General features: G+C 52.3%; 2 protein-coding genes and 2 pseudogenes across 3 annotated transcripts in view; 3 read left to right on the forward strand and 1 right to left on the reverse strand.

Annotated features, from left to right (window-relative positions):
- LOC119955262 overlaps positions 1-11,569 on the forward strand; it is a 26,326-nt pseudogene extending 14,757 nt beyond the window's left edge.
- Positions 1-25,720, reverse strand: part of LOC119954936 (sulfotransferase 1C2-like) — a 196,341-nt gene that overhangs the window by 117,279 nt on the left and 53,342 nt on the right. The gene's annotated exons all lie outside the window — the stretch shown is intronic.
- The window catches only part of LOC119954932 (sulfotransferase 1C2-like), a 156,741-nt gene that overhangs the window by 86,532 nt on the left and 44,489 nt on the right, over positions 1-25,720 (forward strand). The window lies entirely within an intron of this gene.
- The window catches only part of LOC119955263, an 11,031-nt pseudogene continuing 704 nt past the window's right edge, over positions 15,394-25,720 (forward strand).

A 25,720-nucleotide genomic window follows, 5' to 3' on the forward strand; every position in this document is an offset into this window, starting at 1 on the left:
GGGCAGAACTGGGAGGGGGGGCAGAACTGGGAGGGGAGGGAGGCAGAACTGGGAGGAGGGGGGCAGAACCTGGGAGGAGGGGCGAACTGGGAGGAGGGAGGCAGAACTGGGAGGAGGGGCAGAACTGGGAGGAGGGGGCAGAACTGGGAGGAGGGGGCAGAAACTGGCGAGGAGGGGGGGCAGAACTGGGAGGGAGGGGGGCAGAACTGGGAGGGGAGGGAGGCAGACCTGGGAGGAGGGGGGCAGCAGAACTGGAGGAGGGGAGGGCAGAACTGGGAGGAGGGGCGGCAAACTGGGAGGAGGGGGGCAGAAACTGGGAGGAGGGGGCAGCAGAGAACTGGGAGGAGGGGGGCAGAACTGGGGAGGAGGGGGGAGGCAGAAACTGGGAGGAGGAGGGCAGAACTGGGAGGATGGGGGCAGAACTGGGAGGAGGGGGGAGCAGAACTGGGAGGAGGGGAGGCAAGAACTGGGAGGAGGGGGGCAGATACTGGGCCCCAACGGAGGGGGGGGGCGTACCCGGGGAGAGCCGAGTGTACAATGTGAGCAGGATTATTTGAGCGGAATGCTGTAACATCTCCATCTCGCAGGTTATTGAACTGATTGAGAAAATGGCGTCTCCGAGGGTGATTAAAACTCACCTCCCGATCCACTGGTTCCCAATCCTTCTGGGAGCAGGACTGTAAGGTAGGGACCCGGGACACATCGCTCCCTCCTCCCCCCAATCACCCCCATCGACCCGTAAACCCCTCATCCCTCACCCTGTTCAACACTCCCTCACCCCCTCCCTCACTCCCCCTCCCTCAGTCTCCAAACTGTGGGACTCCTCACTCTCCCCTCCCTCAGTCTCCAAACTGTGGGTCTCCCTCACTCTCCCCTCCTTCACTACCCCCTCCCTCAGTCTCCAAACTGTGGGTCTCCCTCACTCTCCCCTCCTTCACTACCCCCTCCCTCAGTCTCCAAACTGTGGGTTCCCTCACTCTCCCCTCCTTCACTACCCCCTCCCTCAGTCTCCAACCTGTGGGTCTCCCTCACTCCCCCCTCCCTCAGTCTCCAAACTGTGGGTCTCCCTCACTACCCCCTCCTTCACTCCCCCCTCCCTCAGTCTCCAAACTGTGGGACTCCCTCACTCCCCCCTCCCCTCAGTCTCCAAACTGTGGGTCTCCCTCACTCCCCCCTCCCTCAGTCTCCAAACTGTGGGTCTCCCTCCCTCCCCCCTCCCTCAGTCTCCAAACTGTGGGACTCCCTCACTCCCCCCTCCCTCAGTCTCCAAACTGTGGGATTCCCTCACTCCCCCCTCCCTCAGTCCCCAAACTGTGGGACTCCCTCACTCCCCCCTCCCTCACTCCCCCCTCCCTCACTCCCCCCTCCCTCAGTCTCCAAACTGTGGGACTCCCTCACTCCCCCCTCCCTCAGGCCCCATTCTGTGTAACTCCCTTATTCCCCCCCCCTCAATCTCTATACCCTGTGACTCTCTCACACACCCCTCCCTCAGATACCAAACTGTGGAATGTTGTGACTCTGGAGGCCATATTGCAGCGGAGAACGGGGAACAAGCTGCCACCACGGTTTGTAATTTGTCTATTATGAGGAGTGATCTGAAGTCAATACAAGTAAAAAATCTAAGATCACTTGTGACAATTTTAAATACTCAATTTAAATATTTATTTAATTAAAGGGAAAATAGGATATAATCTATAGATGTAATAACACCTTTACACCATTACCAATTCGTTACAAACATCTCGCAAATTATATCAGATGAAAACTAAACTGAAGCCCCCTTTTGATGGCAACAGTCCTTATGGACATTCTAATCCAGAGGAGTTTCAGTAATATTACCACAAATGCTCTTCTGCTCTTCAGGGAATCTCACCCATAATTCCCCTGTGAGGGTGATGCCAAAACCACTGTTCAGGTGTCTGGTTTGAGCGCAAACGGTCTTTTTCAAGATTTCAGAGATACACGCACAAAAGCCTTCAGTCACACATTAATTGGATTGGATGGGATTGGATTTGTTTATTGTCACGTGTACCAAGGTACAGTGAAAAGTATTTTTCTGCGAGCAGCTCAACAGATCATTACATGAAATGAAAAAGGAATAAAAGAAAACACATAATAGGGTATCACAAGGTAAACAATGTAACTACATAAGCACCGGCATCGGGTGAAGCATACAGGGTGAAGTGTTAATCAGGTCAATCCATAAGAGGGTGGTTTAGGAGTCTGCTAACAGCGGGGAAGAAGGTTTTTGAGTCTGTTCGTGCGTGTTCTCAGACTTCTGTATCTCCTGCCCGATGGAAGAAGTTGGAAGAGTGAGTAAGCCGGGTGGGAGGGGTCTTTGATTATGCTGCCCGCTTTCCCAGGCAGCGGGAGGCGTAGATGGAGTCAATGGATGGGAGGCAGGTTCGTGTGATGGACTGGGTGGTATTCACGACTCTCTGAAGCTCCTTGCGGTCCTGGGCCGAGCAGTTGCCATACCAGGCTGTGATCCAGCCCAATAGGATGCTTTCTATGGTGCATCTGTAAAGGTTGGTCAGGGTTAATGTGGACATGCCGAATTTCCTTAGGTTCCTGAGGAAGTATAGGCGCTGTTGTGCTTTCTTGATGGTAGCATCGACGTGGGTGGACCAGGACAGATTTTTGGAGATTTCCAAATGGAGATCTAATAATGCTTTTCTTGCCCCTTTTAACCTTCCACTCTATTGCATCTGCAATCCATTAGATGTTCCTCTTCCCGGACTTCATCAACCTTTTTCTTACGTACCCGGGAGGAGCTGTAATTATAAAGAAAACTTGTCATTTTGTCTCACAACATTTACGACCTCCCAATTGGAGATGTTTCTTTTGAAATCCTATCAGTCAACTTTAAAATCACTGCTCTTATCTGCCCAATGTAAATACTTGGTTTTGTGGTTTCTCTGCCCGACCCCCACCCTGACCCCATTCATTGCTGTTCCTACATGAATGATTTGACCTTTCTCTCTAGTTTAATTGAGCCGGTTATACCCCTGCTCACACACGCATGACCCTTTCCCTGTACATGACATGATGACGATGTGATTGCAAAAAATATTTTCCCCACTTCTGTCAATCTCCAAACTCAGGGAGTCAATCACTCGCTCCCACAAACACCTGATGGATGGAATGAAAGGAACAGAGGGTTTTGCTAATTGCTGATTCTTCCTGTTCCCAGGCCATAATAGTCGCTCGTAACGCCAAGGATAGCCTCGTATCATATTTTCACTTCCATCGCACCTGTCACCTAGTGCCGGAGCCGGGAGCCTGGCGGGAATTCTTCCAAAGCTTCATGAATGGGAAAGGTGAGAATTATCCACAAATCACCACACCCTTCAAACAGGACAGGTACAGCACGGGGTTAGATACAGAGTAAAGCTCCCTCTACACTGTCCCCATCAAACACTCCCAGGACAGGTACAGCATGGTGTTAGATACAGAGTAAAGCTCCCTCTACACTGTCCCCATCAAACACTCCCAGGACAGGTACAGCATGGTGTTAGATACAGAGTAAAGCTCCGTCTACACTGTCCCCATCAAACACTCCCAGGACAGGTACAGCACAGGGTTAGATACAGAGTAAAGCTCTCTCTACACTGTCCCCAACAAACACTCCCAGGACAGGTAAAGCACGGGGTTAGATACAGAGTAAAGCTCCCTCTACATTGTCCCCATCAAACACTCCCAGGACAGGTACAGCACGGGGTTAGATACAGAGTAAAGCTCCCTCTACACTGTCCCCATCAAACACTCCCAGTACAGGTACAGCATGGGTTAGATACAGAGTAAAGCTCCCTCTACACTGTCCCCATCAAACACTCCCAGGACAGGTACAGCACGGGGTTAGGTACAGAGTAAAGCTCCCTCTACACTGTCCCCATCAAACACTCCCAGGATAGGTACAGCACGGGGTTAGATACAGAGTAAAGCTCCCTCTACACTGTCCCCATCAAACACTCCCAGGACAGGTACAACATGGGTTAGATACAGAGTAAAGCTCCCTCTACACTGTCCCCATCAAACACTCCCAGTACAGGTACAGCACGGGGTTAGATACAGAGTAAAGCTCCCTCTACACTGTCCCCATCAAACACTCCCAGGACAGGTACAGTACGGGGTTAGATACAGAGTAAAGCTCCCTCTACACTGTCCCCATCAAACACTCCCAGGACAGGTATAGCATGGGGTTAGATACAGAGTAAAGCTCCCTCTTCACTGTCCCCATCAAACACTCCCAGGACAGGTACAGCACGGGGTTAGATACAGAGTAAATCGTCCCTCTACACTGTCCCCATTCAAACACTCCCAGGACAGGTACAGCACGGGGTTAGATACAGAGTAAAGCTCCCTCTACACTGTCCCCATCAAACACTCCCAGGACAGGTACAGTACAGGGTTAGATACAGAGTAAAGCTCCCTCTACACTGTCCCCATCAAACACTCCCAGGACAGGTATAGCACAGGCTTAGATACAGAGTAAAACTCCCTCTGCACTGTCCCCATCAAACACTCCCAGGACAGGTACAGCACGGGGTTAGATACAGAGTAAGCTCCCTCTACACTGTCCCCATCAAACACTCCCAGGACAGGGATAGCACGGGGTTAGATACAGAGTAAAGCTCCCTCTACACTGCCCCCATCAAACACTCCCAGGACAGGTACAGCACGGGGTTAGATACAGAGTAAAGCTCCCTCTACACTGTCCCCATCAAACACTCCCAGGACAGGTATAGCACAGGCTTAGATACAGAGTAAAGCTCCCTCTGCACTGTCCCCATCAAACACTCCCAGGACAGGTACAGCATGGGGTTAGATACAGAGTAAATCGTCCTCTACACTGTCCCCATCAAACACTCCCAGGACAGGTACAGCACGGGGTTAGATACAGAGTAAAGCTCCCTCTACACTGTCCCCATCAAACACTCCCAGGACAGGTACAGCACGGGGTCAGATACAGAGTAAAGCTCCGTCTACACTGTCCCCATCAAACACTCCCAGGACAGGTACAGCACAGTGTTAGATACAGAGTAAAGCTCTCTCTACACTGTCCCCAACAAACACTCCCAGGACAGGTAAAGCACGGGGTTAGATACAGAGTAAAGCTCCCTCTACATTGTCCCCATCAAACACTCCCAGGACAGGTACAGCACGGGGTTAGATACAGAGTAAAGCTCCCTCCACTGTCCCCATCAAACACTCCCAGTACAGGTACAGCATGGGTTAGATACAGAGTAAAGCTCCCTCTACACTGTCCCCATCAAACACTCCCAGGACAGGTACAGCACGGGGTTAGGTACAGAGTAAAGCTCCCTCTACACTGTCCCCATCAAACACTCCCAGGATAGGTACAGCACGGGGTTAGATACAGAGTAAAGCTCCCTCTACACTGTCCCCATCAAACACTCCCAGGACAGGTACAACATGGGTTAGATACAGAGTAAAGCTCCCTCTACACTGTCCCCATCAAACACTCCCAGTACAGGTACAGCACGGGGTTAGATACAGAGTAAAGCTCCCTCTACACTGTCCCCATCAAACACTCCCAGGACAGGTACAGTACGGGGTTAGATACAGAGTAAAGCTCCCTCTACACTGTCCCCATCAAAACACTCCCAGGACAGGTATAGCACGGGGTTAGATACAGAGTAAAGCTCCCTCTTCACTGTCCCCATCAAACACTCCCAGGACAGGTACAGCACGGGGTTAGATACAGAGTAAATCGTCCTCTACACTGTCCCCATTAAACACTCCCAGGACAGGTACAGCACGGGGTTAGATACAGAGTAAAGCTCCCTCTACACTGTCCCCATCAAACACTCCCAGGACAGGTACAGTACAGGGTTAGATACAGAGTAAAGCTCCCTCTACACTGTCCCCATCAAACACTCCCAGGACAGGTATAGCACAGGCTTAGATACAGAGTAAAACTCCCTCTGCACTGTCCCCATCAAACACTCCCAGGACAGGTACAGCACGGGGTTAGATACAGAGTAAAGCTCCCTCTACACTGTCCCCATCAAACACTCCCAGGACAGGGATAGCACGGGGTTAGATACAGAGTAAAGCTCCCTCTACACTGCCCCCATCAAACACTCCCAGGACAGGTACAGCACGGGGTTAGATACAGAGTAAAGCTCCCTCTACACTGTCCCCATCAAACACTCCCAGGACAGGTATAGCACAGGCTTAGATACAGAGTAAAGCTCTCTCTGCACTGTCCCCATCAAACACTCCCAGGACAGGTACAGCATGGGGTTAGATACAGAGTAAATCGTCCTCTACACTGTCCCCATTAAACACTCCCAGGACAGGTACAGCACGGAGTTAGATACAGAGTAAAGCTCCCTCTACACTGTCCCCATCAAACACTCCCAGGACAGGTACAGCACGGGGTTAGATACAGAGTAACGCTCCCTCTACACTGTCCCCATCAAACACCCAGGACAGGTACAGCACGGGGTTAGATACAGAGTAAAGCTCCCTCTACACTGTCCCCATTAAACACTCCCAGGATAGGGCAGCACAGTAGCCTTGTAGATAGCACAATTGCTTCACAGCTCCAGGGTCGCAGGTTTGATTCCGGCTTGGGTCACTGTCTGTGTGGAGTCTGCACATCCTCCCCGTGTGTGTGTGGGTTTCCTCCGGGTGCTCCGGTTTCCTCCCACTGTCCAAAGATGTGCAGGTTAGGTGGATTGGCCATGATAAATTGCTCTTAGTGTCCAAAATTGCTATTAGTGTTGGGTGGGGTTCCTGGGTTATGGGGATACGGTGGAGGTGTTGACCGTGGGTAGGGTGCTCTTTCCAAGAGTCGGTGCAGACTTGATGGGCCGAATGGCCTCCTTCTGCACTGTAAATTCTATGATATTCTATGACAGGTACAGCACAGAGTTAGAACAGAGTAAAGCTCCCTCTACTCTGTTCCTGTTCTTGTCTTTGGGAACAGGCAGAATCTCGATGGGATCTTACTGTGCCTGTTCTTGCTCTATTTCAGTGAGCCGCGGTTCCTGGTACGACCATGTGAAGGGATGGTGGGAAGCCAAGGACAAACATCGCATTCTCTTCCTCTTCTATGAGGATATAAAGGAGGTAACGGCAGTTGGAGGGACCGAGTGTGGAGGAGGATGAGTGTCTGAGGGTGTGACAGAGGGAGAGAGAACGACTGAGAGAGAGAATGAGAGTGAGTGAGAGATACAGAGAGAGAGAGAGAGAGAGAGATTGAGCAAATGACTGCGAGAGAGACAGTGACAGAAGCAGAGAGAGAAAGAGAGAGACAGATGGAGAGACAGACACATTGGGGGAGAGGCGTTAAGATAGAGAAGCAGTGAAAGACAGAAGGAGAGAGAGAGAAGAGAGAGAGATAGATGGAGACAGAGAGACAGACAGTGAGAGAGAGATGGATAGAGAGAGAGAGTGATAGACACTGGGCCAGAGAGAGGGAGAGACATAATCTGAGTGACAGAGAAAGAGATAGACAGAGAGAGACAGAAAGAGAGAGAGAGAGAGATAGGGATGGAGATAGAGACAGGCACAGGGGAGAGTGAGAGAGACAGAGAGAGAGTCTGAGAGTGACAGAGAGAGAGAGACAGAAAGAGAGAGAGTGAGGGAGAGACAGAGGGAGAGGAGAGAGAGAGAGTGAGGGAGAGACAGAGGGAGAGGAGAGAGAGAGAGTGAGGGAGAGAGACAGAGGGAGAGGAGAGAGAGAGAGAGAGGGAGAGACAGAGGAGAGGAGAGAGAGAGAGTCAGAGGGAGAGGAGAGAGAGGGAGAAGAGAGAGAGAGGGAGAGAGACAGAGGGAGAGAGTCTGAGAGTGACTGAGAGAGACAGACAGAGAGAGTCTGAGAGTGACAGAGAGAGACAGAAAGAGAGAGAGAGTGAGGGAGAGAGACAGAGGGAGAGGAGAGAGAGAGAGTGAGGGAGAGAGAGACAGAGGGAGAGGAGAGAGAGGGGGAGAGGAGAGAGAGAGTGAGGGAGAGAGACAGAGGGAGAGGAGAGAGAGAGAGAGGGAGAGAGACAGAGGGAGAGGAGAGAGAGAAAGTGAGGGAGCTAGACAGAGGGAGAGGAGAGAGAGAGAGAGAGGGAGACAGACAGTAATAGACAGAGATGTAGAAACATAGAAAATTGGTGCAAGAGGAGGCCATTTGGCCCTTCCAGCCTACCCCACCATTCAATATGATCATGGCTGACCGTGCAAATTCAGTATCTCACTCCCGCTTTCTCTACATACCCCTTGATCCCTCGAGCCGCATAGGGCCACACCAGCTCCCTCTTGAATATATCCAACAGACTGTCCCCAGCAGCTTTCTGTGGCAGAGAATGCCACAAGTTCGCAACTCTCTGAGAGAAGAGGTTCTTCCTCATCTCAGTCCTGAATGGCTGACCCCTTATTCTTGGGCTGTGACCCCCTAATTCTGGACGTCTCCAACATCGGGAACCTTCTTCCCACATCGAGCCTATCCAGTCCCATCAGGATTTTATATGTTTCTATGAGATCCCCCCTCATTCCTCTAAACTCCAGTCAGTACAAGCCCAGTCGTTCCCGTCTTCATACGTCAGTTCTGGGTGCTCGGTCCCCCATCTCACTGACCCCTGACCCCAGTTCTGGTTTCCTGGTTCCCCCTGTCTCAGTGATCCATGACCCCGGGTTTGGTTACTCAGTCCCCCCGTCTCACTGAACACTGACCCCAGTTCTGATTTACCGGTCCCCCCTGTCTCACTGACCCCTGACCCCGGTTCTGGTTTCCCGGTTCCCCCTGTCTCACTGACCCATGACCCCTGGTCAGGTTATTCAGTCCCCCCCGTCTCACTGACCCCTGACCCCGGTTCTGGTTTCCCGGTTCGCCCTGTCTCACTGACCCATGACCCCGGGTCTGGTTATTCAGCCCCCCCCGTCTCACTGACCCCTGACCCCGGTTCTGGTTGCTCGGCCCCTCTCTCTCACTGACCCCTGACCCCGGTTCTGGTTTCTCGGTCCCCCCTTTCTCACTGACCCATGAGGTCTCTAACTCCGGTCCATTCCCATCCTATAGAATCCCAGACGGGAGATCCTGAAGGTGGCCGAGTTCATGGAGAAGGTTCTGGAAGAGGACGTCATTGAGAAGATCGTTCACCTTTCCTCCTTTAAGGTCATGAAGGACAATCCGATGGCCAATTACACCACAGTCCCGATGGACATCATGGATCAGAACATCTCCAGGTTCATGCGCAAGGGTAGGTTTCAGGGGTCAATAGTAAACAAAACGAGGGTTCGTGATTGACCTTTCACCCAGGTATGGTATGACCTTTCAGCTTGGTATGGATCCTGCTCTGTCCAAGACGGCAGGAAACTACAAAACATTGTGAATGTAGCCCAGTCCATCACGCAAACCAGTCTCCCATCCATTGATTCTGTCTATAATTCCCGCTGCCTCAGAAAGGCAGCCAGCATAATTAAGGACCCCGCGCACCCAGGACATACTCTCTTCCACCTTCTCCGTCAGGAAAAAGATCCCAAAGTTTGAGGTCACGTACCAACCGACTCAGGAACAGCTTCTTCCCTACTGCCATCAGACTTTTGAATGGACCTACCTCGTATTAAGTTGATCTTTTCTCTACACCTTGCTGTAACTGTAACATTATATTCTGCCGTCTCTCCTTCCTTCCCTATGTACCGTACGCATTGTTTGTACAGCATGCAAGAAACAATACTTTTCACTGTATACTAATGCATGTGACAATAATAAATCAAATCAAAATCTAAAACCCTTTGTGCGCTGTGGAGCAGCCCAAGGCCCAGCCTTTCCTGGTAGGCCGGATTGGGCCTCCCCTGAACCGACCCCATGAACGGCCTCCATTCTGGGCTGGGAGAGACGATCCAGCCATTGAAAAGGGTCAATGTAGAGCATGCGGAGCGGGGCGTCTCCCTGAGACCCTGTCCCCCTCTCCTCACACACACACACACACACACCAGGAAAGGTTCAAGCTGTAAGTCCCACCTTTGTACTAAATCATTCACGGGATGTGGGGCATCGCTGGCGGTTAATAAATCATTGATAGCTTTAGCTACAAGTGTTCTGGAACAAGAATATTACACTGGCAACTGGAGAGGGTCCCATCACACTCCTGACTTGTGTCCTTGTAGATGGTGGACAGGCTTTGGGAGGAGTCAGGAGGTGAGTTACTCTCCGCAGGATTCCCAGCCTCTGACCTGCTCTGGGAGCCGCAGTGTTTATATGGCTGGGTCCAGTTCAGTTTCTGATCAATGGGAACCCCCAGGATGTTGATGGGGGAATTCAGCGATGGGAATGCCTTCAAATATCAAGGGGCGATGATGAGAGTCCTCGGCCCCAACCACCTAAAGCTGCTTCATCAATGACCTTCCCTCCATCGTAAGGTCCGAAGTGGGGATGTTCGCTGCTGACTGCACAATGTTCAGCACCATTCACAACTCCTCAGACACTGAAGCCGTCCATGTCCAAATCCATCTCCCCTTGACATTCAATGACATCACCATCGCTGAATCCCCCACTGTCAACATCCTGGGGGGCTACCATTGGCCAGAGACACTGCAGGAAGTCGCCAAGCCTCCGTCAACAGGGAGCGAGGGGAATGTGGATCCCAGGGAGGGAATGGATGGGAAGAGGAAAATCCAAACACATCAGCACGGGAATGACACCCACATATATTGACACACTCTCTCCCTCTCTCCACCTCTCTCTTTCCCACGCTCTCCCTCTCTCTCTCTCTCTCTCTCCCTCTCTCTTTCCCACTCTCCCTCTCTCTTTCCCACTCTCTCTTTCCCACTCTCTCCCTCTCTCTCCCTCTCTCTTTCCCACTCTCTCCCTCTCTCTTTCCCACTCTCTCCCTCTCTCTCTCCCTCTCTCTTTCCCACTCTCTCCCTCTCTCTTTCCCACTCTCTCTCTCTCTTTCTCTTTCTCACTCTCTCCCTCTCTCTTTCCCACTCTCTCCCTCTCTCTTTCCCACTCTCTCTCTCTCTCCCTCTCTCTTTCCCACTCCCTCTCTTTCCCACTCCCTCTCTCTCTCCCTCTCTCTTTCCCTCTCTCTCCCACTTTCCCGCTCTCTCTCTCTCTTTCCCACTCTCTCTCTGTCCCTCTCTCTGCTTCCCTCACACTATCTCTCTCCCTTCTGTCCCATCGCACACTCTGGTTCTCTCTCTCTCTCTGTCTCTCTCTCCCGCTCCCTCTCTCTTTGTATCTCTGCCTCAATTCCTCTCAATATTTACTGTCTATACATCTCTCTGTCTCTCTCTCTCTCTTTGGCTCCTTCTCTGTCTCATCATCTCACTCTCTCCCTTTGTCTCTCTCTCTCTCTTGTGCCTTCACCCCCTCCCTGTCTGTCTCTCTCTCCCTCTCTCTCTCCGTCACTCTGACTCACTCTGTCTCTCTCTCTCTCACAGGTGAGGTTGGAGACTGGAAGAATCACTTCACAGTGTCTCAGAATGAAGATTTTGATGAACACTATGAGAGACAGATGGGTCACAGCTCACTGAAGTTTCGCAACGTCCTGTAACCACTCTGAGCGATAAAGCAAATAAACTTCTCCAATCACCAAAAACACAAACTCGGATTATTTCACATCAACTCTGATCCATCATTGAACAGTTTACAGATATCTGCCTGAGAGAGAGAGAGGGGACTGAGAGACACCAGTCAGTGTACTGATATCTCCCTGAGAGAGAGGGGGCTGAGAGACAGCCCATCAAACCCTGAGATATCCGTAAGATTATCGTTCCAGCCACGGTTTGATCAGGCTATCACAGCCAACTCGGTTATTCATGTTATTAGTAATAAATCCCTGTTCCTTTGTAGCTGGAGCTGTGCAACATCCAGATGGCAGTTTCCAAAATGGCTGAAGCTCTCAAGCACCGCAAACAACAATCCTATTGACAGATGAGAATGTCTTGAATTAGCTGTGACATATTCTATCGGGGTATCACTCCATTTCATCCCAACTTTAAAAATGGCAAAACCTTCCAGTGAAAGTTCAGCATCAAAAGTCGACTGGAAAAGTTGACTTTTTCCTTTGAGTGATAGTTATTTTGCCGTCTTGATTTATAACGAGAACCACCCTGAGATCGACATGGACGGAGCATGTACGAGGGAATTACTCCAGACGCTGGAAGTCTGAAATATCCACGGCAGCTCCCCGGAAATCCCAGCGGGCCAGGCAGCATCTGTGGAGAGGGAGACAGAGAGTCAACATTTCTGGTCTATGATCTGTGTTTGGTCTGGCGGGGGCGGGGGGGGGGGGGGGGAGGGGGGGCGCGGGGGAAGGGGGTGAGAGGCAGGCGTCACTGAGCGCGGTTTCTCCCCCCACAGAGGCGGACAGACGTGCTGAGTATTTCCCACACTTCCCGTCGCAATTGGGGCTAAATTGACGCTTTCCTCCCGCCTGCCGTGAAGCAGTCGGACATCCTGCCAGCGTCTCGTTCCCCTTCAGCGGGAAACCCCAACCAGCCGTCAACTCAAATCTGGTTTGCAGCAACCTTAAATATCAAGTTCAACACAATAATGGTCAGGTTTGATGACAAGGAACCACTCGTTGACCAAAAAATGAAATCAACGTTGAAGCAATAAATTGATAATTTTAAAAAAAAACAGATTAATACAGCGGATCACGAAAAAGTGTCAACCAGCTGAGTGAAAAGATAAAAACCTTTTTTTATCTTTTCATTCCTGGAGCAGAGGTAGAGCGAGACAGACCGGGATCTGAAATCTGGTTTCCAGGCAGAGGGACGAAACCGAAGTTTGGGTTAACGCTGACCGATCTTGTGTTTGTCTTTGATGGTGCAGAATCTGATCTGCTCTCAGTGTTATCCTTGTGAAAGTGGGGTTCAGTAGTAGTTGGTGTTTCAGCCTGTATTTTCCTCCCGTCCTCTGTGGGCGCGAGTCGGGTTTCTGGGCAGGGAGGAGGAGGAGGATGTAAGTGTGTGTGTGTCTCCCACGTCGAGCAGCCTGTGCACACTTATGTGGGCATCCAGTTCATTCTCAGGTTCGAAGCATGACTCAGGCAAGTAGGGATTGTCTGCGAAGCCCAACACAGGGCTGACTGGAGGCAAATCTGTAAATGTAGGCTCCACACCCAAGGCCTCATTATCAGCCAATTCGGAAACAGTATTCATGTTATGCAGCCATCTCGGCTTCTTTGAACCTGGCTCCACGCGATATCCCACAGCCACATCCAAATGACCCAAACCTCAGGAGCACCACAAACAACCTTCCCATGCACAATGCAAATATCCTGAACAAGACGTTCCACCTTCCACTGAGATATTATTCCAGGTTTGTCTGTCAAGTCTGAAAATGGGCAACATCTTCCATTTATAAAGAGCCCCAGACCAGGACACAATGGAAATAAAGAGTTCTTTCCTCATTATATTGAGTAGACAGAGCTGAGGGACGTCTGCTGCTGGACTGACTGAATAAAGGAAGGTAGTTACTTGGAGCTTTGCCTCTTTAACGCGAGGATCTGACGCTGCTGTGTACTGGAGATAATGGCGTTACCATAACTCCCACTGCAGACCTCCCTGCTGCCCCTCGAGACAGTCAGGCGGCTGGGGCAAGGACACGGCCTGACCATGAAGTTCCTCCATCATTCCTCTCTCTCCAGTGCGCCTCCTTCAACCGCCCAGATTTCTCGAGCTGCTTTCACGTGTTTCTTCACAGTGATTCCTTCGATAAAGCACCGATGTCTCTCTTACCTCGGCGTCGACAACGCTGCCACCACGGTATATAATTGGGTCCTTTTATCTTGGGGTCTCGGGGTGGGGCAGACTGCAGACATATTGGGGGATCTGTTGAATACTTGTTTATTAGAACTACATCAGAACAGGTTACAGATTAGGCCTGGAGCTCTGACCTCACCCAAATTCTCCCCGAGTGTCTAACACACGACTGCCTTGGGCAGAGCCACATCATCATCTACTTCACATATTTGCACATCCCATCCGATAAACCTGGATGACATCAACCATTGGAGACTTGGAGAGAAAACAAGGTAAGAGCAGGAGCTCTTTCTCTAGTCCCTACCCTGCTCTCTCTCTCTCTGTCTCTACATCGCTCTCTCACTGTGTCTACATCGCTCTCTCTCTCTCTGTCTCTACATCGCTCTCTCACTGTGTCTACATCGCTCTCTCTGTCTCAACATCACTCTCTCTCTCTCTCTCTCTCTCTCCAGCTGCATCATCACCTCACGGCTCTTAAATTCAATCCCTCTGCTAATGAACGCTAGCACACCATAGGCCTTCTTCACCGCTCTATCCAATTGAGTGGCAACTTTCAAAGAACTATGAACATAGACCCCAAGATCTCTCTGCTCCTCCACATTGCCAAGAACCCTGTATTCCGCATTCATATTTGTCCTTCCAGAATGGACAACCTCACACTTGTCAGGGTTAAACTCCATCTGCCACTTCTCAGCCCAGCTCTGCATCCGATCGATGTCTCTTTGCAGCCGACAACAGCCCTCCTCACTATCCACAACTCCACCAATCTTCGTATTATCTGCAAATTTACTGACCCACCCTTCAACTCCTTCATCCAAGATATTAATGAAAATCACAAACAGCAGAGGACACAGAACTGATCCCTGCGGTACGCCACTGATAACTGTCTGTGTCTGTCTCTCTGTCTGTCTGTCTGTCTGTCTGTCTGTCTGTCTGTCTCTCTGTCTGTCTGTGCCTCGGTCTGTCTGTCTGTCTCTCTGTCTGTCTGTCTCTCTGTCTGTCCCTCTGTCTCTCTGTCTGTCTGTCCGTCCCTCTGTCCGTCTGTCTCTCTGTGTGTCTGGCTCTCTGTCTGTCTGCCCGTCTGTCTGTCTCTCTGTCTGTCTCTCTGTCTGTCTGTCCCTCTGTCTGTCTGTCCCTCTGTCTGTCTGTCTATCTCGTTGCCTCGCTCTGTCTCTCTGATTCTCTGTTTCTCTCTCTGTGTCTCTCTCTCTCAGTCACTCTGTGACTGACTCTATTTCTGCGCCTCGCTCTCCTTTTGCATTTGTTTCTAAATAATAATCTTTATTATTGTCACAAGTAGCCTAACATTAACACTGCAATGAAGTTACTGTGAAAAGCCCCTAGTCGCCACATTCCGGCGCCTCTTCAGGTACACAGAGGGAGAATTCAGAATGTCCAATTCACCCAACAAGCACGTCTTTCAGGACTTGTGGGAGGAAACCGGAGCACCCGGAGGAAACCCACGCAGACACGGGGAGAACGTGAAGACTCCGCATAGAGAGTGACACATGCCGGGAATCAAACCCGGGACTCTGGCACAGTGAAGCAACAGTGCTAACCACTGTGCTACAGTGCCGCTTGTGTCTCTCTCTGTCCCTCTCTCCATATAGTGGGTGAGGGTCAGTGCAGGGCAGTTTGGGGGGTGGGGGGCGGCGCCTCTGGGTCCTGAATGAATTGACCATGGTGCTGCCCAGTTTCAGGATCCTGGAGATGGAGCTGGACTCTCATCCGGAGCTGCGAGACTTGACAATCAGGAGGCCGCAGCTCAAACTGCTGGAAGATGTCCCCTTACCCGACTGGGTGGCTGATAACTGGGAGATGGTGAAAAACTTCCAGGCCAAGCCGATGACCTGCTCATTGCCACCTACCCCAAATCAGGTGGGTGTCTCCGGCAGAAGGACCCAGGTATCACATTGAAGGGCGAGGGTCCCAGGCCACACGGTGGAGGGAGAGGGCCCAGGCATCACGGTGGAGGGAGAGGACCCAGGCATTACGGTGGAGGGACAGGGCCCAGGCATCACGGTGGAGGGAGAGGGCCCAGGCCTCACGGTGGAGGGAGAGGGCCCAGGCCTCACGGTGGAGGGAGAGGGCCCAGGCCTCACAGTGGAGGGAGAGGGTCCAGCCCTCACGGTGGAAGGAGAGGGCTCAGGTCTCACGGTGGAGGGAGAGGGCCCAGACCTCACGGTGGAGGGAGTGTTCCCAGGCATCATGGTGGAGGAACAGGGCCCAGGCTTCATGGTGGAGGGACAGGGCCCAGGCATCACGGTGTGGGGAGAGGGCCCAGGCATCACGGTGGAGGGAGAGAGGCTCAGGCATCACGGTGGAGGGACTGGGCCCAGGCCTCACGGCGGCGGGACTGGGCCCAGGCATCACGGTGGAGGGAGTGGGCCCAGGCATCACGGTGGAGGGACAGGGCCCAGGCCTCACGGTGAAGGGAGAGGGCCCAGGCATCACGGTGGAGGGAGAGGGCCCAGGCATCATGGTGGAGGGAGAGGGCCCAGGCCTCACGGTGGAGGGACAGGGCCCAGGCATCATGGTGGAGGGAGAGGGCCCAGGCCTCACGGTGGAGGGACAGGGCCCAGGCCTCACGGTGGAGGGAGAGGGCCCAGGCATCACGGTGGAGGGACAGGGCCCAGGCATCACGGTGGAGGGAGTGGGCCCAGGCCTGACGGTGGAGGGAGAAGGCCCAGGCCTCACGGTGGAGGGAGAAGGCCCAGGCCTCACGGTGGATGGAGAGGGCCCAGGCCTCATGGTGGAGGGACAGGGCCCAGGCCTCACGGTGGAGGGAGTGGGCCCAGGCCTCATGGTTGAGCTCTGGAGACAGAACAAAGCCACTGAATAAAGTATTTTTGTTAACTGGAAATCTACAATCTTTATTCAGACTTTCAGAATAAAATATGTTCCTCTCTCTGACATTCTCTCTCTGTTCGCCCTCTCTCTGTCACACTCTCTCTCTCACACATGTTCTCTCTGTCTCTGTGTCCTACTGTCTCGCTCTGTCTCTGTCTATTCCTTCATCTTTCTCTTTGTATCTCTCTCTCTCTGTCTCTTCCTCTTGTCTCTCCCCTACCCTGCCTTTCTCTGTCTGTCTGTCTGTCTCTCTCTCTGTCTATCTCTCTCCCTCTTTGTCTCTCTCTCTCCCTCACTCCATCCCTCTCTCTGTGTGTGTGTCTCTCTCTCTCTGCCTCTCTCTCTCTGTCTCTCTCTCTCTGTCTCTTCCTCTTGTCTCTCCCCTACCCTGCCTTTCTCTGTCTGTCTGTCTCTCTCTCTCTCTCTGTCTATCTCTCTCCCTCTTTGTCTCTCTCTCTCCCTCACTCCATCCCTCTCTCTGTGTGTGTCTCTCTCTCTCTCTGCCTCTCTCTCCCTCTCTCTCTGTCTCTCACTCTCTGCCTCTCTCTCTCCCTCTCTGTCTTTCTCTCTGTCTCTTTCTCTCCCTCTCCATCTCTCTCTCTCTCCCCACAGGGACAACGTGGACACAGGGAATTGTGGATCTGATGAATCAGAACGGTGATGTGAAGATGTGTAAACGAGCTCCCGTCTACGAACGAATCCCCTTCCTCGAATTCTTTCAGGAAATGTTGCCGTCTGGTCAGTCCTTTACCGTGGGGAGGGGGTGGCGAATGTGGCGGGGGAGGGGGGGGGGGGGTGGGGTGGGGCGAGGGGAGAGGGTGGAGTATAAAAGTGAGGAATTTTGCTACAACTCTTCACGGTGTTTCCGCAGCTGGAGTACTTCTCTCGGAGTTTTGCCAACAGGTTCCAGGGGTTTAATGGGAGGCTCCCCGGGAGAGTCAGTGCCCGTGGGGGAGGGGGGTTACCCGTACCCCCGGGAGAGTCGGCGCCCGTGTGGGGGGACCCGTACCCCGGGGAGAGACGATGCCCGTGGGGGGGGCTGTACCCCGGGAGAGTCGGCGCCCGTGTGGGGGGACCCGTACCCCGGGGAGAGACGATGCCCGTGGGGGCGGCTGTACCCCGGGGAGAGTCGGTGCCCGTGGGGAGGGACCCGTACCCCGGGGAGAGTTGGTGCCCGTGGGGGGGGGGCGGACCCGTACCCCGGGGAGAGTTGGTGCCCGTGGGGGGGGCCGTACCCCGGGGAGAGTCGGTGCCCGTGGGGAGGGACCCGTACCCCGGGGAGAGTCGGTGCCCGTGGGGGGGGGACCGGTACCCCGGGGAGAGTTGGTGCCCGTGGGGGGGGCCGTACCCCGGGGAGAGTCCGTGCCCATGGGGAGAGTCAGTGCCTGTGGGGGGGGTGGGGGGGACCCGTACCCCGGGGAGAGTCGGTGCCCGTGGGGAGGGACCCGTACCCCAGGGGAGAGTCGGTGCCCGTGGGGAGGGACCCGTACCCCGGGGAGAGTCGGTGCTCGTGGGGAGGGACCCGTACCCCGGGGAGAGTCGATGCCCGGGGGGGGGCCGTACCCGGGGAGAGTCGGTGCCCGTGGGGAGGGACCCGTACCCTGGGGAGAGTCGGTGCCCGTGGGGGGGGACCCGTACCCCGGGGAGAGTCGGTGCCCGTGGGGAGGGACCCGTACCCTGGGGAGAGTCGGTGCCCGTGGGGAGGGACCCGTACCCTGGGGAGAGTCGGTGCCCGTGGGGAGGGACCCGTACCCCGGGGAGAGGTCCGGTGCCCGTGGGGAGGGACCCGTACCCCGGGGAGAGTCGGTGCCCATGGGGGGGGGGACCCGTACCCCGGGGAGAGTCAGTGCTCATGGAGGAGTGCGCCCTGAGGAGAGTCGAGTGTACAATGTGAGCTGGATTATTTGAGCGGAATGCTGTAACATCTCCATCTCGCAGGTATTGAACTGATTGAGAAAATGGCGTCTCCGAGGGTGATTAAAACTCACCTCCCGATCCAACTGGTTCCCAAATCCTTTTGGGAGCAGGACTGTAAGGTAGGGACCCGGGACACATCGCTCCCCCCCCTCCCCCCAATCACCCCCATCGACCCCGTAAACCCCTCATCCCTCACCCTGTTCAACACTCCCTCACTCCCCCCTCCCTCAGTCCCCAAACTGTGGGACTCCCTCACTCCCCCCTCCCTCAGTCCCCAAACTGTGGGACCCCCTCACTCCCCCCTCAGTCCCCAAACTGTGGGACTCCCTCACTCCCCCTCCCTCAGTCCCCAAACTGTGAGACTCCCTCACTCCCCGCTCACTAAGACAGGTCAGAGGGAAGAGTGAGGACTCCCTAATGGATTTGTGTTCCCTCTTCCCAGACCATAGTAGTGGCTCGAAACGCCAAAGATAATCTTGTGTCGTATTTTCATTTCCATCGGATGAACCACAGATTGCCGGAACCGGGAGACTGGCCGGAATTCTTCCAAACATTCCTGCACGGACAAGGTGAGATTTCTCCACACATCAACAAACCCCAAACTGAGCATCAAACACTCCCAGGACAGGTACAGCACGGGGTTAGATACAGAGTAAAGCTCCCTCTACACTGTCCCCATCAAACACTCCCAGGACAGGTACAGCAGGGGGATAGATACAGAGTAAAGCTCCCTCTACACTGTCCCCATCAAACACTCCCAGGACAGGTACAGCAAGGGGTTAGATACAGAGTAAAGCTCCCTCTACACTGTCCCCATCAAACACTCCCAGGACAGGTACAGCACGGTGTTAGATACAGAGTAAAGCTCCCTCTACGCTGTCCCCATCAAACACTCCCAGGACAGGTACAGCACGGGGTTAGATACAGAGTAAAGCTCCCTCTACACTGTCCCCATCAAACACTCCCAGGACAGGTACAGCACGGGGTCAGATACAGAGTAAAGCTCCCTCTACACTGTCCCCATCAAACACTCCCAGGACAGGTACAGAACGGGGTTAGATACAGAGTAAAGCTCCCTCTACACTGTCCCCATCAAACACTCCCAGGACAGGTACAGCACGGGGTCAGATACAGAGTAAAGCTCCCTCTACACAGTCCCCATCAAACACTCCCAGGACAGGTACAGCACGGGGTTAGATACAAAGTAAAGCTCCCTCTACACTGTCCCCATCAAACACTCCCAGGACAGGTACAGCACGGGGTCAGATACAGAGTAAAGCTCCCTCTACACTGTCCCCATCAAACACTCCCAGGACAGGTACAGCACGGGGTCAGATACAGAGTAAAGCTTCCGCGACACTGTTCCTGTACTTGAGTGTGGGATGACTGTGACTCTCAATGGGATCTTACTGTGCCTTTTCTTGCTCTATTTCAGTGAGCTGGGGTTCCTGGTACGACCATGTGAAGGGATGGTGGGAAGAGAAGGACAAACATCGGATTCTCTTCCTCTTCTATGAGGATATAAAGGAGGTAACGGCAGTGGAGGGACCGAGTGTGGAGGAGAATGCGTGTCCGAGGTGTGACAGAGGGAGAGGGAGGGAGAGAGAAAGAGACACGGCGAAAACGAGAGAGAGAAACAATGTGGGTGAGAGAGAGCGTGAGAGAGAGAGACAGCGAGAGAGAGATACAGAGAGAGAGAGAGAGTGAGACAGGCAGAGAGAGAGATATAGAGTGAGACAGCGAGAGAGAGTGAGACAGACAGTGAGAGATAGAGAGAGAGACAGAAAGAGATATCGAGAGAGAGATCGAGAGAGATAGAGAGAGAGGGAGATAGAGAGAGACAGCAAGAGAGAGTGAGAGACAGCGAGAGAGAGAGAGTGAGAGAGACAGAGAGAGTGAAAGACAGAGAGAGAGAGTGAGAGAGACAGAGAGAGAGAGATAAGCGAGAGAGATAGAATGAGATTGACAGCGAGAGAGAGAGAGTGAGAGAGACAGAGAGAGTGAAAGACAGAGAGAGAGAGTGAGAGAGACAGAGAGAGAGTGAGAGAGAGATAGATAGATAGATAGATAGAGAAATACAGCACAGAACAGGCCCTTCGGCCCACGATGTTGCGCCGAACTTTTGTCCTAGGTTAATCATAGAATTTTGGACAATTTTTCATGGCCAATCCACCCAACCTGCACATCTTTGGACTGTGGGAGGAAACCGGAGCACCCGGAGGAAACCCACGCAGTCACGGGGACGATGTGCAGACTCCGCACAGACAGTGACCCAGCCGGGAACCGAACCTGGGACCCTTGAGCTGTGAAGCAATTGTGCTATCCACAATGCTACCGTGCTGCCCTTAAGACGTTAACCTACACTCCATTATTCTACCCTAATCCAAGTACCTATCCAATAGCCGCTTGAAGGTCCCTAACTTTTCCGACTCAACTACTACCACAGGCAGTGCATTCCATGCCCCCTCTACTCTCTGGGTAAAGAACCTACCTCTGACATCCCCTCTATATCTTCCACCATTTATCTTAAATTTATGTCCCCTTGTAATGGTGTGTTCCACCCGGGGAAAAAGTCTCTGACTGTCTACTCTATCTATTCCCCTGATCATCTTATAAACCTCTATCAAGTCGCCCCTCATCCTTCTCCGTTCTAATGAGAAAAGGCCTAGCACCCTCAACCTTTCCTCGTATGACCTACTCTCCATTCCAGGCAACATCCTGGTAAATCTCCTTTGCACCTTTTCCAAAGCTTCCACATCCTTCCTAAAATGAGGTGACCAGAACTGCACACAGTACTCCAAATGTGGCCTGATCAAGGTTTTGTACAGCTGCATCATCACCTCACGGCTCTTAAATTCAATCCCTCTGCTAATGAACGCTAGCACACCATAGGCCTTCTTCACCGCTCTATCCACTTGAGTGGCAACTTTCAAAGAACTATGAACATAGACCCCAAGATCTCTCTGTCCTCCACATTGCCAAGAACCCTACCATTAACCCTGTATTCCGCATTCATATTTGTCCTTCCAAAATGGACAACCTCACACTTGTCAGGGTTAAACTCCATCTGCCACTTCTCAGCCCAGCTCTGCATTCTATCTATGTCTCTTTGAAGCCAACAACAGCCCTCCTCACTATCCACAACTCCACCAATCTTCGTATCATCTGCAAATTTACTGACCCACCCTTCAACTCCCTCATCCAAGTCGTTAATGAAAATCACAAACAGCAGAGGACCCAGAACTGATCCCTGCGGTACGCCACTGATAACTGGGCTCCAGGCTGAATATTTGCCATCCACCACCATTCTCTGTCTTCTATCGGTTAGCCAGTTTGTTATCCAACTGGCCAAATTTCCCACTATCCCATGCCTCCTTACTTTCTGCATAAGCCTACCATGGGGAACCTTATCAAATGCCTTACTAAAATCCATGTACACTACATCCACTGCTTTACCTTCATCCACATGCTTGGTCACCTCCTCAAAGAATTAAATAAGACTTGTAAGGCAAGACCTACCCCTCACAAATCCGTGCTGACTATCCCTAATCAAGCAATGCCTTTCCAGATGCTCAGAAATCCTATCCCTCAGTACCCTTTCCATTACTTTGCCTACCACCGAAGTAAGACTAACTGGCCTGTAATTCCCAGGGTTATCCCTATTCCCTTTTTTGAACAGGGGCACGACATTCGCCACTCTCCAATCCTCTGGTACTACCCCTGTTGACAGCGAGGACGAAAAGATCATTGCCAACGGCTCTGCAATTTCATTTCTTGCTTCCCATAGAATCCTTGGATATATCCCGTCAGGCCCGGGGGACTTGTCTATCCTCAAGTTTTTCAAAACGCGCAACACATCTTCCTTCCTGACAAGTATCTCCTCAAGCTTATCAGTCTGCTTCACGCTGTCCTCTCCAACAATATGGCCCCTCTCGTTTGTAAATACTGAAGAAAAATACTTGTTCAAGACCTCTCCTATCTCTTCAGACTCAATACACAATCTCCCGCTACTGTCCTTAATCGGACCTACCCTCGCTCTAGTCATTCTCATATTTCTCACATATGTGTAAAAGGCCTTGGGGTTTTCCTTGATCCTACCCGCCAAAGATTTTTCATGCCCTCTCTTAGCTCTCCTAATCCCTTTCTTCAGCTCCCTCCTGGCTATCTTGTATACCTCCAGCGCCCTGTCTGAACCTTGTTTCTTCAGCCTTACATAAGTCTCCTTCCTCCTCTTAACAAGACATTCAACCTCTCTTGTCAACCATGGTTCCCTCACTCGACTATCTCTTCCCTGCCTGACAGGGACATACATACCAAAGACACGCAGTACCTGTTCCTTGAACAAGTTCCACATTTCACTTGTGTCCTTCCCTGACAGCCTATGTTCCCAACTTCTGCACTTCAATTCGTGTCTGACAGCATTGTATTTACCCTTCCCCCAATTATAAACCTTGCCCTGTTGCTCGCACCTATCCCTCTCCATTACTAAAGTGAAAGTCACAGAATTGTGGTCACTACCTCCAAAATGCTCCCCCACTAACAAATCTATCACCTGCCCTGGTTCATTACCAAGTACTAAATCCAATATGGCCTCCCCTCTGGTCGGACAATCTACATACTGTGTTAGAAAAGCTTCCTGGACACACTGCACAAACACTACCCCATCCAAACTATTTGATCTTAAGAGTTTCCACTCAATGTTTGGGAAGTTGAAGTCGCCCATGACTACTACCCTGTGACTTCTGCACCTTTCCAAAATCTGTTTCCCAATCTGTTCCTCTACATCTCTGCTGCTATTGGGGGGCCTATAGAAAACTCCCAACAAGGTGACTGCTCCTTTCCTATTTCTAACTTCAACCCATACTACCTCAGTAGGCAGATCCCCCTCGAACTGCCTTTCTGCAGCTGTTATACTATCTCTAATTAACAATGCCACCCCCCACCTCTTTTACCATCCTCCCTAATCTTGTTGAAACATCTATACCCAGGGACCTCCAACAACCATTTCTGCCCCTCTTCTATCCAAGTTTCCGTGATGGCCACCACATCGTAGTCCCAATTACAGATCCATGCCGAAAGTTCACCCACCTTATTCCTGATGCTTCTTGCATTAAAGTATACACACTTCAACCCATCTCCTTGCCTGCAAGTACTCTCCTTTCTCATTGTTACCTTCCCCACTGCATCACTACGTGCTTTGGCGTCCTGACTATCGTCTACCTTAGTTGCTGGACTACAGATCCGGTTCCCATTCCCCTGCCAAATTAGTTTAAACCCTCCCGAAGAGTACTAGAAAACCTCCCCCCCAGGATATTGGTGCCCCTCTGGTTCAGATGCAACCCATCCTGCTTGTACAGGTCCCACCTTCCCCAGAATGCGCTCCAATTATCCAAATACCTGAAGCCCTCCCTCCTACACCATTCCTGCAGCCACGTGTTCAACTGCGCTCTCTCCCTATTCCTAAGCCTCGCTATCACGTGGCACCGGCAACAAACCAGAGATGACAACTCTGTCTGTCCTGGCCTTTAACTTCCAGCTTAACTCCCTAAACTTGTTTATTACCTCCACACCCTTTTTCCTACCTGCATCGTTGGTACCAATGTGCACCACGACTTCTGGCTGCACACCCTCCCCCTTCAGGATCCTGAAGACACGATCAGAGACATCCCTGGCCCTGGCACCCGGGAGGGAACATACCTTTCGGGAGTCTCGCTCGCGACCACAGAATCTCCTATCTATTCCCCTAACCATTGAATCTCCTATTACTATTGCTTTTCTATGCTCCCCCCTTCCCTTCTGATCCCCAGAGCCAGACTCAGTGCCAGAGACCTGGCCGCTGGGGCCTTCCCCCGGTAGGTCATCCCCCCCAACAGCATCCAAAACGGTATACTTGTTTTGAAGGGGAACGGCCACGAGGGATCCCTGCACTGTCTGCCTGTTAGTTTTCTTTCCCCTGACTGTAACCCAGCTACTCTTGTCCAGTACCTTTGGTGTGGCTACCTCCCTGTAACTCTTCTCTATGACCCCCTCTGCCTCCCACATCCTACAGGAGGAGCATGCAACTGCCCTAGCCTCCATCCCCTCTTACTTTACAGAATTAGCTGCCCCTTGGACCAACTGGACCTCCGCCCTCCGACTCAACTTCCAATCAGCTGTACTCTAAACTCCTGGCTCCCTTCACGCTCTTTGATAAATATAGGAAATGAAATGTAAGGAACACCTTACTCCCTCCTCACATAACTCCCTCAGTCACCAAACTCTCACTGTAGCACTCAAATGCCTACAGTATCAATCCCATACTAATCCCACTGCACCTCTCTCTCCCCACAGCCCTGTATCAATCCTCAAACTAATCCCTCTGCCCCGCTTCCTCCCCATAGCCCTGTATCAATCCCCAAACCAATCCCACTGTCCCGCTCTCTCCCCATAGACCTGTATCAATCACAAACTAATCCCATTGCTGCGCTCCCTCTCCATAGCCCTGTATCAATCACAAACTAATCCCATTGCTGCGCTCCCTCTCCATACCCCTGTATCAATCCCCAAACTAATCCCACTGCCCCATTCTCTCCCCATAGCCCTGTATCAATCCCCAAACTAATCCAATTGCCCCGCTCTCTCCCCATAGCCCTGTATCAATTCCCAAACTAATCCCACTGCCCCACTCTCTCCCCAAAGCCCTGTATCAATCCCCAAACTAATACCACTGCCCCACTCTCTCCCCATAGCCCTGTATCAATCCCAATCTAATCCAACTGCCCCGCTCTCTCCCCATAGCCCTGTATCAATCCCAAACTAATCCCACTGCCCCGCTCTCTCTCCATAGCCCTGTATCAATCCCCAAATTAATCCCACTGCCCCGCTCTCTCGCCATAGTCCTGTACCAATCCCCAAACCAATGCCACTGCCCCACTCTCTCCCCATAGCCCTATATCAATTCCAAACTAATCCCACTGCTCCACTCTCTCCCCACAGCCCTGTATCAATCCCAAACTAATCCCACTGCCCCACTCTCTCCCCATAGCCCTGTATCAATCTCCAAATTAATCCCACTGCCCTGCTCTCTCTCTCCGTAGACCTCTATCAATCCCCAAACTAATCGCTCTGTCCCGCTCTCTCACCATAGCCCTGTATCAATCCGCAAACTAATCCCATTGACCCGCTCTCTCCCCATAGCCCTGTATCAATCCCCAAACTAATCCCTCTGCCCCGCTCTCTC

This window comes from Scyliorhinus canicula, chromosome 20 (assembly GCF_902713615.1).
Source record: "Scyliorhinus canicula chromosome 20, sScyCan1.1, whole genome shotgun sequence".
Lineage (NCBI taxonomy): Eukaryota > Metazoa > Chordata > Chondrichthyes > Carcharhiniformes > Scyliorhinidae > Scyliorhinus > Scyliorhinus canicula.